This window comes from Hippopotamus amphibius, chromosome 9 (assembly GCF_030028045.1).
Source record: "Hippopotamus amphibius kiboko isolate mHipAmp2 chromosome 9, mHipAmp2.hap2, whole genome shotgun sequence".
NCBI classification, from domain to species: Eukaryota; Metazoa; Chordata; class Mammalia; order Artiodactyla; family Hippopotamidae; genus Hippopotamus; species Hippopotamus amphibius.
The window spans coordinates 22,587,826-22,606,677 of NC_080194.1; the positions used below are offsets into that span (position 1 = coordinate 22,587,826).

Consider the following 18,852-nt stretch of genomic DNA (forward strand, 5'->3'; position numbering starts at 1 on the left):
ATAGTAAGTGACTGGTTTAAATACTAAGACCATATTTTTTCATCAAAAATCAGGCTATAGGGTCGCCTCCAGTTTCAAAATGGCGGCAGCCATTGCGGGCCTTCTGCTGGCTGGTCATCACTGTCGCTGCCGGCCAACGTCGCTTTTCTCGTTCTTGAACCTGGATTCAACTAGGGGTGGGGAAGGGCAGTGTACAGCGTTGGGGGAGAACTGACGAGATTTATAAAGAACTATTCCTTTGAATTCATAGTGTTTCACCCTATATATGACTGAGATACCAAATCTTTTGGATTGTTGTTATTGGACCAAAAAAATGACATTATCAAATTAACTACCCTTTCTGGCGTCCAAGAATAGTCTGCTCTTTGTTATCTTCTCCAGGTCGATGAGTTCAGATTTTTACTGGACTGTGCTGGCATGAGCACTTTTCTACGGATATTATAGATTCCCTGAGGAAGCATGTGCACCAGATAGATGGGGTACTATTGTCTCACCCCAATCCTCTCCATCTTGGTGCCCTCCTATATGCTGTCGGAAAGTTGACTCTGAACTGTGCTATCTATACAACCATTCCTGTTTATAAAATGGGACAGATGTTCATGTATGACCTTTATCAGTCCCGGCACAATACAGAAGATTTTACACTCTTTACACTTGATCATGTGGATGCAGCCTTTGATAAATTACAACAGTTAAAATTCTCTCAGATTGTGAATTTGAAAGGTAAAGGACGTGGCTTGTCTATCACACCTCTGCCTGCTGGTCATATGATAGGTGGAACAAATATGGAAAATAGTCAAAGATGGAGAAGAAATTGTTTATGCAATTGACTTCAAACACAAGAGGGAGATCCACTTAAATGGATGTTCCCTGGAAATGCTAAGCAGACCCTCCCTCCTTATCACAGATTCATTTAATGCTATGCATGTGCAGCCCAGGAGAAAACAAAGAGATGAGCAACTTCTGACAAATGTCCGGGAAACACTTCGAGGTGATGGAAATGTATTAATAGCAGTGGACACTGCAGGCAGAGTTTTGGAACTTGTTCAATTCCTTGATCAGTTTTGGAGAATTAAAGATGCAGGATTGGGTGTTTACTCGTTGGCACTCCTAAATAATGTCAGTTATAATGTGGTGGAGTTTTCTAAGTTCCAGGTAGAATGGATGAGCGATAAATTGATGAGATGTTTTGAAGACAAAAGAAATAATCCATTTAAGTTTCGTCATCTCTCTCTCTGTCATAGTCTTTCTGACCTGACTCGAGTACTTAGCCCTAAAGTGGTACTTGCCAGCCAACCTGACCTGGAATGTGGGTTTTCAAGAGATCTCTTTATTCAGTGGTGCCAGGACCCTAAAAACTCAATCATCCTAACTTACAGAACTACTCCTGGGACTTTAGCATGTTTCCTAATTGATAATCCTTCTGAAAAAGTTACAGCAATAGAGTTGAGGAAACATGTGAAACTTGAAGGGAAAGAACTTGAAGAATACTTGGAAAAAGAGAAACTAAAGAAAGAAGCTGCTAAAAACTTGAGCAGTCAAAAGAAGCAGACATAGATTCCAGTGATGAGAGTGACATTGAGGAAGATATTGACCAGCCATCAGTTCATAAGACTAAGCATGACTTGCTGATGAAAGGTGAAGGTAGATGTAAAGGAAGTTTCTTCAAACAGGCTAAAAAGTCTTATCCTATGTTTCCTGCCCCAGAAGAAAGAATTAAATGGGATGAATATGGAGAAATTATCAAACCAGAGGATTTCTTAGTGCCAGAACTTCAAGTCGCTGAAGAAGAAAAAAGCAAATTAGAGTCTGGCCTGACAAATGGAGAGGAACCCATGGATCAGGATTTATCTGATGTTCCTACTAAGTGTATTTCTACAACAGAATCTTTTGAAATAAAAGCCAGAGTTACTTACATAGACTATGAAGGACGCTCTGATGGGGATTCCATTAAAAAAATCATCAATCAGATGAAAAGACGACAATTGGTCATTGTCCATGGACCACCAGAGGCCAGTCAGGATCTTGTAGAGTTCTGCCATGCATTTGGTGGGAAAGATATTAAAGTGTACGTGCCAAAGCTGCATGAAACAGTTGATGCCACTAGTGAAACTCATATCTACCAGGTGAGATTAAAAGATTCGCTTGTTAGTTCCCTTCAGTTTTGTAAGGCAAAAGATGCTGAATTAGCTTAAATAGATGGTGTCTTAGACTTGAGAGTTTCCAAAGTGGACACTGGAGTTATTTTAGAAGAAGGAGAACTAAAGGATGATGGAGAAGACTCAGAAATGCAAGTGGATGCTCCTTCGGATTCTAGCTCAATAGCACAGCAGAAGGCCATGAAAAGTCTGTTTGGAGACGATGAGAAAGACACAGGTGAAGAAAGTGAAATCATTCCTACTTTGGAACCCTTACCACCTCATGAGGTTCCTGGACATCGATAAGTTTTTATGAATGCGCCAAGACTGTCGGACTTCAAGCAAGTTCTTTTACGGGAGGGGATCTAAGCTGAATTTGTAGGGGGTGTACTTGTTTGCAACAATCAAGCAGCAGTCCGTAGAATGGAAACTGGACACATTGGATTAGAAGGCTGCCTTTGTCAAGATTTTTATAGGATAAGAGACTTTTTATATGAACAGTATGCCATTGCGTAAAGGACATGATGTCAAGAAGTATGTTTGACCTTTCTAAGAAAAAAGGATTCTTATTCCAAGCTTTAGCTTTTTTATTTTGTAACATACAAAAAGAAACTGCCAGAAAAACTTAACATGCATTAGATTTTTAAAAATGTAAATAGAAACTATATTGCTAATGCTCAAATGAGCATGCTGCCTTTTGGCTTTCAGAGTGATACAAATCCTTACAAGTGTGCAGGCCCTGGAGTTGAAGGTGGTTGGCTTCTTTTACAGACCCCTTATTCTAGAAGGGCTTTTTACTTGAATAAAACAATGCAACTTAGCAAACCAGTGCATGGCCTTAGAGAAACATGTCTGCATGAATTCTTGCAAACTGTTTCTTACATTTCCTGAAATGAAAAGTGATAGTTTATTTTTAAAAGATGCTATAAAAAAACCCTGATAAAACAGTTTTTTGAGGCCTATGTATTTAAAAAACAGAGCATGTGTGCTGAAACTGCTGAGTTCCTATATGCATTTTTCTTCATATGGAGTTTATCTACTCCATGCCTATGTTTCCTAGTGATTCACTCTGCCGTGAGATGGTACACATTTGGTTCAGAAACCAGTTTTTATTTCTCTCATTTCTTGTTTTATCAAGATTTTGTTGTTGTTGTTCAGTTTGAATCATAACAGCATCATTTGAATATACAGAATTCAGAAAACTCCTTGATATGTTGCAGTCTTAAGGGTCCTGCATACATTTTAAACGCATCTTAATCATCAGCTAGGTTACTGTACTGGAGACTGTTCAGTGCTTTGCTTTTAGGGAAACAGATGTTGACCCTCACATTTTTATAAGGTAACAGTATAATTAAAAGGTGTAAATGTTTTCATCTCTCAGGCTTGCTTTCTCCTAAGGTTGCCCAAGTAGTGGTTGGATTTTATACACATTGCTACGGAAATAACACTGGAGTTGGATAAGGCTGTTTTTTCTATGTTCATGTCTTTCTTGGGTGTAGCAGCCCTGATGTGGTGTAAACCACTTGTGATAAGAGTGAAACAGTATATGCAATTTTCTTTGAACTTAAAAATGAAAATCATGTCACCCTATTGTAATCTGTTTGTGCTTTTTTAGAATGTGGCTTAATCATGACAGACCTTGATGTTTATTTCTTATCTATTTAAGCCCTCCTCTTTACACTTAAGCATTTTTAGAAGGATCGGACTTCTTATTTAACTTATATGGAACTATGTATAGTACAACCCAGTGATATCAGACAAGAATTAATATTTCACTCTATTTCAGATGCTTACAAAGTTTTTATTGTGAGTTAGGTTGCTAATGCAAAGTTTATAGCCTTCTGGTACTGAAAACCAGGTACACAAAACAACGTTACAGACGATGAAGATGAAGAGTATATTTTCTTTGTAGAACTTTGAAAAAAAATTACTTAAATTCTTCCTACTGAATGGACTAAGCCTAGAATCCTATTTATATTCCAGGGAAAAGAAAGTCTGCACTTGTTTCCTGCCTTAAATTATCTGGTTATACATATTACATTGCAATACTGATATTGAAAAATTGTCTCTTGCTAGCGTTTTTATTGTCCTATGAACAGGAATTAAATTTTAAAATACTACTTGAAGATGGCTGTGCTAATGTCAATGCAGGAGCAATATTTTTACCTGTTTCTAGATGACAACATTACTAAAATTTCTAAAACGAAGGCATTTGTTTAGTCTCAGTTACTTAAGAAAAATATAAATTTTAAAAAGGACTCTGAGATAAATCATGAACTCAGAGGAACTTTCAGATCATCATTGTTCAGAAGCAAAATAAGTACAATGGACCATCAGCTGATATCTATAAATAATTTGGTTTAAAAAAAATCCGGCTATAGATACTATAGTACGTGGTGTGAAGTAGAGATTTTCCCAACAGAAATAGTTGGTAATCATGAATTTGAATTATAGTTATATGTATAAATATATTTATTTTCATGGTATTATATTTGTTTTCATGATAGTTAATTATGATTTCTACAATTTAGAAACTCTCCTGGCACACCCTTGGATGCTGCAAAAGCAAGAATGGTGATCATTGATTTGGGACAAGTCAATCACTCACTGTACTAATGCCCATTAACTTTTGGCTTAATATACTAGTAACCTATCATTTTTATATAAAGATGAATTCAAGAAAAAAAGAAAAATAAGCACTTGTACTATAATTCTGATCATCACTGTTGTGAGATGCACTAATTATCTCATTCAAAATGTGGCCTCTACATTAACATTTCCAAGAGAATATTCCATGACCAAGAAAATCTGGGAAACTCAATGAACAAAATCAACAAGAGACCTTAGGGATTTTAATAAGCCTATAAACACTGATAATTTTTCAAAATAAGTGTGTGAGTTGCAGAGTTTTCTATACTTTTTTGACCTTTGAACCTCTCACTGGCCAATAATTTGACTTATTTTGCAAAATATATTTTTAGTAAATAGTGCTCTAAAATCAGCTCTTGAACACTGGAGAAATTAAAGAGTTGAACAATCGTTATTGACTTTTTCCAGGTGGGATAAATTATTCTATCCTCTGCTCTCCAGAAACATTGTGGTCATAGGTCAAGTATATTACTTATCACCTTGTAAACAAGATGCAGTGGAAAGAGCATGGTCTTTGCCATCAGATAAATCTGGGTTTTATTCTTGCTTCCATCAGCAGATTTACTTGATGGCTCTTTGAGCCTCAGTTTCTTCATTTGTAAAAGGGGAATGTCATGCTGATGATGCAAGGATATAATGACATATTGCAAACACATATCATTATGCCTGCACATAGTTATTTTTTTGCAAATAAAGATTCTCCTTACTTTATAGCTCATCGCTTCAGTAGATGGTAAACTCCTTAAAGCAAGTAACAGGTCTCTAATATATTCATTTCCTCTAGGTCTCTATTACAATCATTGGCACATAGCTGGAGACCAACATACGTTAATTGGTTTGAGGTAATTTGACTTTAAGGGTCAGGTAAAAGACATGTGACAGCACCCAAATTTCATTCTCTCCTCTTTCTCTGCTTCTCTCCCTTCTCTTTCTTTCCTTTTTTACTGTCTCCAGATTCTTTTTTCATCTTCTTCTTTGTTTCTGCCTCTTTTTATTTTCTTCCTTTTTCTTTTCCATTCTGCTATCAAATTTTCCAATATTTTTTTGGGGGGGGCTGGACTTTGTTGAATAACTAGTCTTTCCTTTTCTTTAAGAGCAGATAAAAATCAATGTTTCATAATTTGTGTTTGTGTGTGTGTAAAAATAAACACAACTAAATAAAGTTTTTCAGTTCATTTGATTTATTCTTATTTATTTTCTGTGTGACCCTTAATAAACTTGAAATCTTCTGAAAAAGAGTGGCTCAAATAGAACAAAGGATCCTTATCCTGGTTATACAATGTGAATATTAAACTAACTGTGCTGATATTTTCCTCCTGATGACTAGCAATTTTGGCACGGAGTCAACACAAACAGTATGCCTAGAAGATAGAAATCTTGTTTGAGTAAGGAGATCTGAATTCTGTTCTTTTTGAAACGCTATTTTTCTCCACTTTACCAGAAGAATAGATTCTGCAGACCTCAAAGAGAGGAGAGGTCCAAATCATTCTAATGGGAATTATCTCCCTGGTCTCTTGTCTGATGACCATGGCTTTAGATGATTAGTAACTCAATGGGAAATTCATTAGTTTTGGATCACAGCCCAATTCCCAGAAACATTTTATTTTCACATTCGCACCTTTTGAGAAAATTCTGCTCTTAGGTGCCTGAGTTTTGGATCTGAGTGAAACTGTCATATCTTAATTATATTCAAAGCTACCCTCTTGACTTTTATTTCAGCTGTGACATTAGCCTTCACACTTGGATTGGCTTGAATTCTTCTGGCTTGAGAGTGAGAATTTCATATGTTTTCTTTTCATCTGCAGACATCTGTATTCTGTTTAACTCAGGATTGTAAAACTCACGAAGCAGGAAGGGCTCGAGTACATTGTGATCACTGTGGGACTTGTTCCTTCCAGGCCAAAAGCTACAAAAATCCCCTTACTAGTGCTTTTAAAAAATATCCTCATAATAAAGACCAAGGACAGAGAACACCAAATTATTACAAGTATAGTTTTAAAAACACCTTCTCTTTGAATATAAATATTTTACTCCTTATTCCTCACTTTGTCCATACCAGCTGTATAAACTGAATTATTTAGAAAAACAAATATATGTATAATTTACAGTAATGTCTAACCTCTTTTGGCTCTGAAGACACACACATATTATGTCTTAATAAATCAGATGTATTTACTGAGTGTTTTTTGTGAATGTGGAAGAATCAGTCACATAACCTGTACAGAGTTTTCTAAACCATAACGTACATTTGCATATGTTACCACACATGATTCTCATTGCAATTCTATAGAGGGGGAAATGGGTATTATAAATAAAATATATGAGACTAAGAGATTAAATGGCTTGCTAAGGCTACATATTAGTGATGAGTTAGTTGAGAACAGATTTTTTTGGTGCCTTCTTAACTGTTACGTCTACAACTTCATGCTGTCTCAAAAATATGGTCACTAACTTGAGGAAATAAAAACTTAACTGAAAACATAAATAAAATAATACAAAATAAAAATCTAAGAGAAACCATAACACTCCATTTTAGCTCAATTAATGTGGTGTTGTCAGTACATTAAACTTGACTTGTGTTTCCAATTTCTGCCGAGAATTCTGTCGTTAAATTGGGCATTTGACATCTTCACTAGTCCATGCCCTAAAGAAACAGCTATAAAAACCATCTCAGACAGCATTAGTAAATAGTAAGTTCTAACATTAGCAGGAGATCCTGCTGCTCTCCAAGCTGATCACATTCCAACTGGAGCTGTTTAGTGAATTCAGTTGATAAACTAATGGAGGACCAGGACAGTGGCCATACTCAAATATCACGGTTTTTAATCAACAACTGAAGAATTTAGGGACACACTAAAAGTGTGTCTACCTTGGGGAAAAAGACTCTAGAAGACATGAGGATCACCTTACATTTTTGAATAAGCATCTTGTGCAAGAGAACATAGATTTAATCACATATTCTCCAAGTTTGAAAAGCAGTGATAAACAACATTTTGAGTAATGTCAGAAAAGATAGGAAATATAAGATTTGTATATACTAACATTCATGTTATTTTTCAAAGTTATTCCCTGTAGTAAGTATCTTACATTCTGTAATGGTCTTGAATTATTCATTGTCATTGGAATTTTGGGGCTTTTCAAAAGCCACACAAAATTTTCCACAATTAAATTTCATGTTCATGGAAAGATAATGACAGAATGCAAAATGCTTTTTTCTATAAATAACCTGTAGTCCAAAAGAAGAAGATATACATAAACTGCAGTTTGGATTGAATAAAGAATTGGGATTTCTTGGAAATTGGCCAATGCACAATAAAATACTACATATTCTGGGTTGCCTTGATATTCTTTGATAAATCAACAGTGCTCCTCACAATGGATTCTGAAAGTTCACAAGCGATTCTGATAGCTGACTTTTGCAGTCTTAAGAGTGAGTTCTTTTCCATGACAGGTTTTTTGTTAATGGGGTCTGGCAGGTAAGCTTGGCTTTGAGAACCTGAGCATTTGTGGATTTCCAGTGATGATAAACTACTCCGGGGACAATGTGCATGAGAAATTTTGTGTTTGTTTTATTCTTGGATAAGAAACTCCAAACTAATTGGATGAGAGTTATCTGAGAAAGAATAAGGCAGATATGAAGGACATGATGGAGATGCGATGAGGTCCAGGGATTATTAGAGTGCTGGTCCTTCACAGGCATTTGATAAATACTTATTGAATTAATAAATATATAACTAAGTGAATGAATGAGCCATGCATTCTCAAACTAGAGGAAGAAACTTTAAAAAAAGGGAACTTTAAAGAAAAGGGTTAAGACGAGCGACTTTATGACCAGGGAAATGTGACTTTTCAGATTTTAGCTAAGATCCTCAATGATATTGCTGCTTCAACATCCATTTTGTTCGGCCAAGAGACCACCAAGGGCCTGAAGCTGACACTAGCCAAGTCATGCAAGTTCATGCCCTAAATAACAGCCCTCAGAGTCACATGCAAATCTGAATGTCTGATATGACTCTCCCAACAGCCCTGTGATTGATAATCTCCTCCACCTGCTAGGGCCTTCCCCTTGTGTGCCTTTTGATAAGACCCCATGGAGTTTACCAAAACTCTGCTCTTTTTTGGTTTGAATTGACCAATTTGGCCTTAGCCTGGGAACCCAAAAGTGCTACACCCATGAACCCAGCCTCTGTTTCTGCCTGCACTCTGACTTGACCTCTATATGTGGCCCCTCAAGAAGAGTCCTGTACTTCCTCCAGGGCTTGGAGTAATGAACTCCTTTATTTCAATTTCTCTTGTGGTCTTTGTTGAACCGAGGCTGGCTATTTGTCATCCTGTGCTCCACTTAATAAATGTTAATCTAACAAAGTCATAACAGTAATATTATTTGACCACCGCAAGGGTTTTACAGCTTTGGAAAGAGTTTAAAGTTCCCTAATTAGGACAGCACTTTTCTAGGCCAGAGTTGGCATTGTCTGTAGGCAAAGTGACCAGTAGATATGGCAGAGCAAAGGATGAACTTAGGTGGAAATTGAGCAAAACCTAGAAGGCATGGACAAATGTCAGAATTTTATATCTACTGTGAACAATTCTGTTATCAACATAAAGTCCATCCAAGCCTTATTTCAACTTCCTTTCAAGGTTCACATCCTACAGAGTTTTCTCAATGAACTCTTGTTTACCCTAGATTATTTGTTCTTTCTCCAAAATGTAGATGTAAATGCTATTCCTTCTAACTGGGGTACACTTCTTACCCTTCTTTTCCCATCTAGAAAACTCCTACTTATTCCTTAGGGCCAAATTCAAATGTCGTCTTCAATGTTACTTTCATACTTCTTGATTCTTCAGCAGAAATATTTTTTTTCTCAAATATAGTTCTCACTATGACCTTAGTAAATTAACCATGTCATTTTATGATCATGTATTCACATCCTTTCCTACTAAATTAAGAATTATTTGAGAGTATTTGTATCATATTCATGTCTAAATTCTTGGCATCTATCATAATGCTTGGCATAGAGTAAGTCTCATAAGTAAATGAATGGATAGATGGTTTCAAGGAAAAATGATGAATATGTACCTTTGAATCACTCTTATGTCACTCATTAATTCATTCAATCAAGCATGCATTTAGTCAGCAAAAAAAAATGTGTATTGAACACCTCCTATGTTATTGCCTAGAAGTATTATTTACATCATTAGATTGAGAAGATTGATTTTTTTCCAACATTCAATATCCACCATTCTTCTCCAGACCATGGAGCTGTTCAGTTTCCCAGCCCACAGCAACTAATAGCTTTCTCCCGTACCCTTTACCCTGGCGGCTACTGCTGCTGCACAGCTTAGTAGCTGAGTTCTCTAGGGAATCTGTTTCCAGATTTGATTTATGCCTGAGTGCAACCCTGTAGCCATTTGGAGGTAAGGTCAATAGTTCTGTGAGGGTTTCTGCTCTTTGATGCTGTGGAGGGCCAGCTTATGAGCAACGTGGCAAACTGGGTCTAATAGAAACTAATAAAGCCAGTATGTATTTCTCTGGTAGGCACCTTAGCAACTGTTCTCCATTTATTTGAACTAAGGCACCTCCTGCTAGCATAATGTGGCTCAGAGGAGAGGGCACTGCCTTTTAGAAGTGAAAGAATGGGGACAGAACGAATGAGTACAAAGCACTCTGTGAGTGCACATCATAATGATGTAAACAGATCTCAACCAAACATCACAATAACACTGCAATAGGGACCGTGATCCCCTGCTTACAGAAAAGGAAAATGAGGTACAGAGATACTGACAAGTTAGATCCACAGCCAGTATGTGATAGTCAGATCTAGTTGATTTCAAAGTCCAAGAGTACACCATTTTTTTCTGTACAAACCACCTACCATTCTAGGAAAGAAGATTTCAACTCAGTATAAAGCAAGACTTTCTAAAACTTAAAGCTATCAAATGAATAAATGTCTTTAAAACTTAGGGAACTCATCAAGCAGAATGCAATCAGAGGTCAGAGGAACGTGAAAGAATAAGACTGTCAAGGAAGTTGCAAAATAAATTACTCTATTTGTTGAGATGCTATTTTACAGATTCCCCTCTGTCTAAAACTCTATGATTACTTACCAACTATAGAAAGATAGACACAGATATGCACACATACATGGGGGTCCTCATAGTGATGAGGTAAAGAGTGACAGGTTTAAAACTATATGTGTCCCAGATGCAAGTATATGTAATAATTACAATACTAGTACTATTTCCCCCTCAGATCTTTATTGGTGTATATTTGTTTTACAACGTTGTGCAGTTTCCACTGTACAACATAGTAAATCGGCTGTATTTACAGGTATATCCCCATATCATCTCCCTCTTGAGTTTCCCTCCCTTCCTCCCTATCCCACTCCTCTAGGTCATCACCAAGCATCAAGTTGATCTCCCTATGTTATGCAGCTGCTTCCCACCTCTCTTTTATATTTGGTAAGTGTATATATGTCTATGCTGCTCTCTCACTTCATCCTACCTTCGCCTTCTTCCTGGTGTCCTCAAGACCATCCTCTATGTCTGCATCTTTATTCTTGTCCTGCCCCTAAGTTCATCAGTACTGGGTTTTTTGTTTGTTTGTTTGTTTGTTTGATTCCATATGTATGTGTTAGCATATGGTATTTGTTTTTGTCTTTATGGCTAACTTCACTCTGTATGACAGACTCTAGATCCATCCACCTCACTACAAATAACTCAATTTCTTTCCTTTTTAATGGCCAAGTAATATTCCATTGTATATATACCACAAATTCTTTATCCATTCATCTGTTGATGGGCATTTATGTTGCTTCCATGTTCAGGTTATTGTAAATAGTGCTGCAATGAACTGGTGGTGCATGTATCTTTTTGAATTAGGGCGTTCTCAGGGTATATGCCCAGTAGTGGGATTGCTGCGTCATATGGTAGTTCTATTTTTAGTTTTTTAAGGATCTTCATACTATTCTCCGTAGTGGCTGTATTAATTTACATTCCAACCAACAGTGCAAGAGGATTCCCTTTTGTCCACACCCTCTCCAGCATTTATTGTTTCTAGATTTTTTGATGATGGCCATTCTGACTGGTATGTGGTGATACCTCATTGTGGCTTTAACTTGCATTTCTCTAATGATTCGTGATGTTGAACATCTTTTCATGTGTTTGTTAGCCATCTTTATGTCTTCTTTGGAGAAATGTCTATTTAGGTTTTCTGCCCATTTTTTGATTGCGTTGTTTGTTTTTTTGATATTGAGCTGCATGAGCTGCTTGTATATTTTGGAGATTAATCCTTTGTCCATTGCTTCATTGGCAAATATATTCTCCCATTCTGAGGGTTGTCTTTTTGTCTTATTTATGGTTTCCTTTGCTGTGCAAAAACTTTTAAGTTTCATTAGGTCCCATTTGTTTATTTTTGTTTTTACTTCCACTATTCTAGGAGGTGGGTCAAAAAGGATCTTGCTTTGATGTATGTCATGAGTGTTCTGCCTATGTTTTTCTCTAAGAGTTTTATAGCGTCTGGCCTTACATTTAGGTCTTTAATCCATTTGGAGTTTATTTTTGTGTATGGTGTTAGGAAGTGTTCTAATTTCATTCTTTTACATGTAGCTGTCCAATTTTCCCAGCACCACTTATTGAAGAGGCAGTCTTTTTTCCATTGTATATTCTTGCCTCCTTTGTCAAATATAAGGTGACCATATGTGCGTGGGTTTATCTTTGGGCTCTCTATCCTGTTCCATTGATCTGTAGTTCTGTTTTTGTGCCAGTACCATGATGTCTCAATCACTGTAGCCTTGTAGTATAGTCTGAAGTCAGGGAGACTGATTCCTTCAGCTCCATTTTTCCTTCTCAAGATTGCTTTGGCTATCCGGGGTCTTTTGTGTTTGCATAAAAATCTTAAAATTTCTTGTTCTAGTTCTGTGAAAAATAACATTGGTAATTTGATAGGGATTGCATTGAATCTGTAAATTGCTTTGGGTAGTATAGTTGTTTTCACAATGTTGATTCTTCCCATCCAAGAACATGGTACATCTCTCCATCTGTTTGTACCATCTTTGGTTTTTTTCATCAATGTCTTTTAATTTTCTGCATACAGGTCTTTTGTCGCCTTAGGTAGGTTTATTCCTCGGTATTTTATTCTTTTTGTTGCAATGGTAAATGGGAGTATTTCCTTAATTTCTCTTTCTGATTTTTTGTTGTTAGTGTATAGGAATGCACGAGATTTCTGCACATTAATTTGTATCCTGCTACTTCACTAAATTCGTCGATTAGCTCTAGTAGTTTTCTGGTAGCATCTTTAGGATTTTCTATATATAGTATCAAGTCATCTGCAAAGAGTGACAATTTTACTTCTTTTCCAATTTGGATTCATTTTATTTCATTTTCTTCTCTGATTGCTGTGGCTAAAACTTCCAAAACTATGTTGAATAATAGTGGTGAGAGTGGGCAGCTTTGTCTTGTTCCTGTTCTTAGAGGGAATGCTTTCAGTTTTTCACCATTGAGAATGATGTTGACTGTTGGTTTCTCATATATGGCTCTTATTATGTTGAGGTACTTTCCTTCTATGCTCGCTTTCTGGAGAGCTTTTTTCATCAATCGGTTTTGAATTTTGTCAAAAGCTTTTTCTGCATCTATTGAGATTGTCATATGATTTTTATCCTTCAATTTGTTAATATGGTGTATCACATTGATTGATTTGCATATACTGAAGTATCCTTGCATTCCTGGGATAAACCCCGATTGATCATGGTGTATGATCTTTTTACTGTGTTGTTGGATTCTTTTTACTAGTATTTTGTTGAGTATTTTTGGGTCTATATTCATCAGTGATATTGGCCTGTAATTTTTTTTTTTTTTTTTTGTGATGTCTTTGGTTTTGGTATCAGGGTGGTGATGGTCTTGTAGAAAGTTTGGGAGTGCTCCTCCTTCTGCTATATTTTGGAAGAGTTTGAGAAGGATGGGTGTTAGCTCTTTTCTAAATGTTTGAGAGAATTCTCCTGTCAAGCCATCTGTGCCTGGGCTTTTGTTTGTTGGAAGGTTTTTAATCACAGTTTCAATTTCAGTGCTTGTGACTGGTCTGTTCATATTTTCTATTTCTTCCTGGTTCAGTTTTGAAAGGTTGTACATTTCTAAGAATTTGCCTGTTTATTCCATGTTGTCCATATTATTGGCATATAATTGCTTGTAGTAGTCTCTCATGATCCTTTGTATTTCTGTGCTGTCAGTTGTTACTTTTCCTTTTTCATTTCTAATTATGTTGATTTGCATCTTCTCCCTTTTTTTCCTGAGTCTGGCTAATGGTTTATCAATTTTGTTTATCTTCTCAAAGAACCAGCTTTTAGTTTTACTGATCTTTGCTATTGTTTCCTTCATTTCTTTTTCATTTATTTCCGATCTGATTTTTATGATTTCTTTCCTTCTGCTCACTTTGGGTTTTTTCTTTTATTCTTCTCTAATCATTTTAGATGTAAGTTTAGGTTGTTATTTAAGATTTTTCTTATTTCTTGAGGCAGGATTGTATTGCTATGAACTTCCCTCTTAGAACTGCTTTTATTGTCATTTGTATTTAGATATTTTTTGATTTTCTCTTTGATTTCTTCAGTGATCTCTTAGCTGTTTAATAGGGTATTGTTTAGCCTCCATGTGTTTGTATTTTTTACAGTTTTTTTTTTCTATAATTGATGTCTAGTCTCATGGTGTTGTGGTTGGAATACTAGTACTATTAACACTACTTCAACTAAGAGTGGAACTTCTAAACTATGCCAGGAGATGTGCTTAGCACATTTCATACATGATCTCATTTAATGGGTGTAATAGTTGTAGCTGCCTTACAGGGATGTTATAAGAATTAAATTAATACACATAAACTGCTTAGAACAGTGGCTGACAAATACAACATTAATTGTTCTTACTATTACTATTATTCCTTGTGCTGAAGAATATAGTAGAACACTAATAAACCACATGTACTAGAGACTGAATTCAGTAAGGAAGCAGGGAAAGTGAAGAGAAGAGAGAGGAATGAATAAGTTGGCCTACTATTTAATACAATGGGAGTAAAGGAAAATTGGTGTTTTTAAAGGCTATGTGTCATAATTCAGAGTAAATAACTTAGGTAAGTGTTTTAATCTTGAGAAGATTCGATTTCATCATCCTTAAAAGGGAAATGATTATAACCCTTACTTCACAGGGTTGTTCTGAAGATTATATAATATCACGCACCCAAAGCACAAATTCTAGTGCTTGGAAAATGGATGCCTTTAAAATTTTTTCTAAGTATTTAAAATAATTGAGATTCACAAATTAGCATAAAACTCAGGATATTTTCTTTCTGTTCTGCCTTCTTTCCCTCCTACATACCTTTCTATTGAATCTGATACAGCTTATCAGAAAAAAAAGAAAACAAAGATAGATGTCATTCCAAAATAAACTTTCAGGATTTCCCTGGTGGTCCAGTGGTTAGGACTCATGCTTTCACCACTGAGGGTGCAGGTTCAGTCCTTGCTCAGAGAATGAATATTCCTCAAGTACCGTGGTGCAGCCAAAAAAAAAAAAAAACTTTTATGACTCTCCCAAAAATATAATTTAATAAAAATTTATTGAGCATTTATTATGCTACAACAGTAGTTAGGAGTATATGAAAAAGCATAGCATGGGAAAAGCATAGTATGAGGTAGTGGGAAGGATCTGGCTTGGAATCCCACATATACCGTGTAGTATCTATGTGATTTCAGGGCAATGTTTTAACTACTCTGGGCCTCAATTTTTCCCACCCATAAAAATAGGAATGATAATTGTATCCATCGCATAAGGTAGCTGTGAGGATTAGATAAAATAATCCATGATAAGTGTTGGTGCACAGTAAGCATTCTCTGTATGTCAACCATTGCACACACATTTATGTAAATGACAACAATTTATAAATATATATTAGGATACACTGTCTAACAATTCTTATGTGCATTTATGGTAACAAAATAAAATATTTAAAACCAAAATTGACTGAAAATTCTATAATTTAGGAACACTCACACACACACACAACGTAGCTTCTAAGAAATTTTTCATTTTGATGGGAAGGCAATACTTACACATAAGTAACAACCAAAACCAATAAACACTTGTGAATATATTAAAATGTGTGAGATCTCAACTCTAAAACAGGTGAGTTCAATATGCAACTTACACTCACTGGATGTAGCCCACACTAATAGTCAGCTGCCTGAGGACCAGGACCACATCTCTCCCATTCCACATTTTACTTCCAGCACCTCACACTGTGCCTATCACATAGTCTTTGTTCGATGCATTAGTTGAATAAATGAAAAAATACAAAAATGATGGTTATAAATCTACTGTGGCACTATGAGACATATTTATATTACTCTATTCAAGAGAAAATCACAATATAGCATTCTAAGTACAGATTACTAAACACTCACACTAAAAGGAATTAAAAGAAAAATAAAGTTGATTTGTCAATACTGTCACATGTTTTGTTTTGACCCACAGGGTTTGAAGACATTTTAAATACATACTGGTCCAATGTGTTTATATTCCAGACAAGGAATGAAACCTAGGGAGGAGAAGTGATTTACTCAAGTTTATCCAGAATCAAATATCAAATGCAGGTTTCTTATTTCTTACTCTCTTGGGTTTTTTTCTACTAGACCACACTGGCTCATTCTAGTCCTTCCTTATAGTCACCCCTCACTCTTGCTCGCTCTCTCTCTCTCTGTGACACACACACACACACACACACACACACACATACTGCTTTAAGTGAATTTTATTTTTATCTCTTTATCCAAGATTTCTTCACGATGTCAGGGAAAATAATCCCTCTATATTGCCCATCATAATATAGGGCACATAGAATATTTTCAATAAATATGTATTCGAAGACTGATTTCCTTTGATGAAATTAGTATAGGGTTTCAAAATATAAGATTTTTTGAGATCTGAAGGGAGAGGCAAAGTATAGGCCATTTCAACTGATGAAAATTCAGCAACATTCTCATAAAAAGTATTTATACTTCACTTACCATATTAGGCCCTAGGAATTCTATTCCTGTTATAGTAGTAAACAGAAACTTACACTGTCCCTGTTGTCACAGAAACCTCTGTGTAGTAAGAAAGGCAAGCATTAAGTAATTAAATAGTTTGTACTAGCAACGTATAATTGTACGCTGAGAAAAGTCTTCTGAAGAAAACGAACATGGTTCTCTGAAAGCATATAAATAAAGAATCTTTCACTAGGAAGTGGCGCTTGAGTTTGAGGTCCGAAGGATTAATAGGAGTTAGGGGATGACAGGAATAAGTATAACATGATGAGTGAAAGCTCAGTGAGGAGGCTATCTGATTAGAGTGATGAGTACATGGTGGTAAGGAAAGGGTGTGGGAAGAATGATACTGGAAATAAGGATGGACAGATGGATGGCAAGGAGGCCAGATTACAAAGGACTGTGTAGATAAACTGAAAATTTTAACAAAAGTGAGAGCCATTAAATAATAGTAAAAGTAAAGCTAATAGAAAATATATGTGTATACAATAAATAATGTTTATGGAATAACCAGATAAAATATGGACATTGTCTTCTTTAACTTAATTATCTCCATGTTTACAGATGAGAAGACAGTCTCAGAGATGCAAGACATCTCCCTGGAACACGCCAATCGATAAGTGCTGACTTCAATGCGTGCCAGTCTGCATTTCAGGAAAGGTTTTCCAGAAGAGGATTGAAGTGATGACAGCTGATGATGACTTATAGAACGCACTGGAGGAAATAGAGCCAAGGGCTGTCTCTGAATCCAAATGTGAAGAAACCTGGGCCTCAGACGAGAGAATTGGTCATGGGAATGGAGAAATAGGGTCAAAGTCGGGGGAAAACCAAAACCAAAAAAACAGATGACTGGGTAGATTGAGGAATGAAGGCAAAAAGTTAGTTAACTATGACTTTACTATACTGAATTTGGATGATTTGGAAATAGAAGATATCATTGTCTCTAGAAGAAGATTTTGACAAGAAGCTGTTTTTCAAAGAGGGAAGTGTTAAATTAGGTAAAGGAAAGTCTATTGAAATTAGACTGGGCTAGTAAGACTATAAAACTGATTTTAAAAAGTAAGTTAGTAACTCAAGGTTCAAATTTGTCTGAAATGGGCTTTCAAATATTCATCAGTATTTATGACTAAATGTCAAATGTATCAACTAATACATATGTTAAAATGCACACTACACATCTTACTTTTGACTAATGAGATTTCAAATCCACCCTGATTCACTCTCGTTTACAGAAGGAAATTAAAAAATTGATTGGTTACTTCCTCCGCTGCCTGTGGACACCTTGATTGGCCAGCTGCCGGTGCTAGGCAACCGGGCGGAGAATCTTTGGAACAAGTAGCAGACTTCATCACAGCAGGAGCCCTGAGGCAAGAAGCTCTGGGATCAATTAAAATGCCAGGCTTTTCCAGGCTGGTTTCCAGCGCATCTGTGCATGATTCCACATAAATTTAGGGAATTAAAGATCAGACAAAGGTAAACATTTCTGTGCTTTGCTTAGCATTGATTTAGAATGAGAGGATGAAATATGCTACAGTCATTCAGCCTGGAGGGCGTTTACACCTTCAGCTGATTTTTTTCCCCCTCAATTGCCTTATTATTTTAGGTATGCTGTAATCCAAGCTGCTTAAATCATCTGTATGTTCCTTTGAGGAGGGAAAGAGAAAAAGAAACAGAGGAAAAAGCAGTTCTTAGTTTCATAGACTAAACAGTAGAATATGACTCATTCTTTAAATTCATAGTCACACCTTTAAAAGAAAAAAAATTATTAATGTTCTTTATTTTCCAGCTATTTGGTCTCCTGAGCTTGGTTTAGATAAAAAGCTCATTTGTGTCCCCATAGAGAAAGAAAGACATTTTCTCCTGTAGAGTCTGTAAAAGTCTGACCTTTGCAGAACCTTTTCCACTTTCATTTTTTGTTTTCTTATTTTATCTATCCTTTAGAGTCCATAGTTATGGCTGTTTCCCTTCTTCCCAAGCAGAAGGTCTTGTATTGCCAGTGTGTTTGG

At 36.1% G+C, this 18,852-nt stretch overlaps 1 pseudogene; it reads left to right on the forward strand.

Moving 5' to 3' along the window:
- Window positions 1–569: 569 nt before the first annotated feature.
- Window positions 570–2,654, forward strand: LOC130860742 (cleavage and polyadenylation specificity factor subunit 2-like; annotated as a pseudogene).
- Window positions 2,655–18,852: the final 16,198 nt, after the last annotated feature.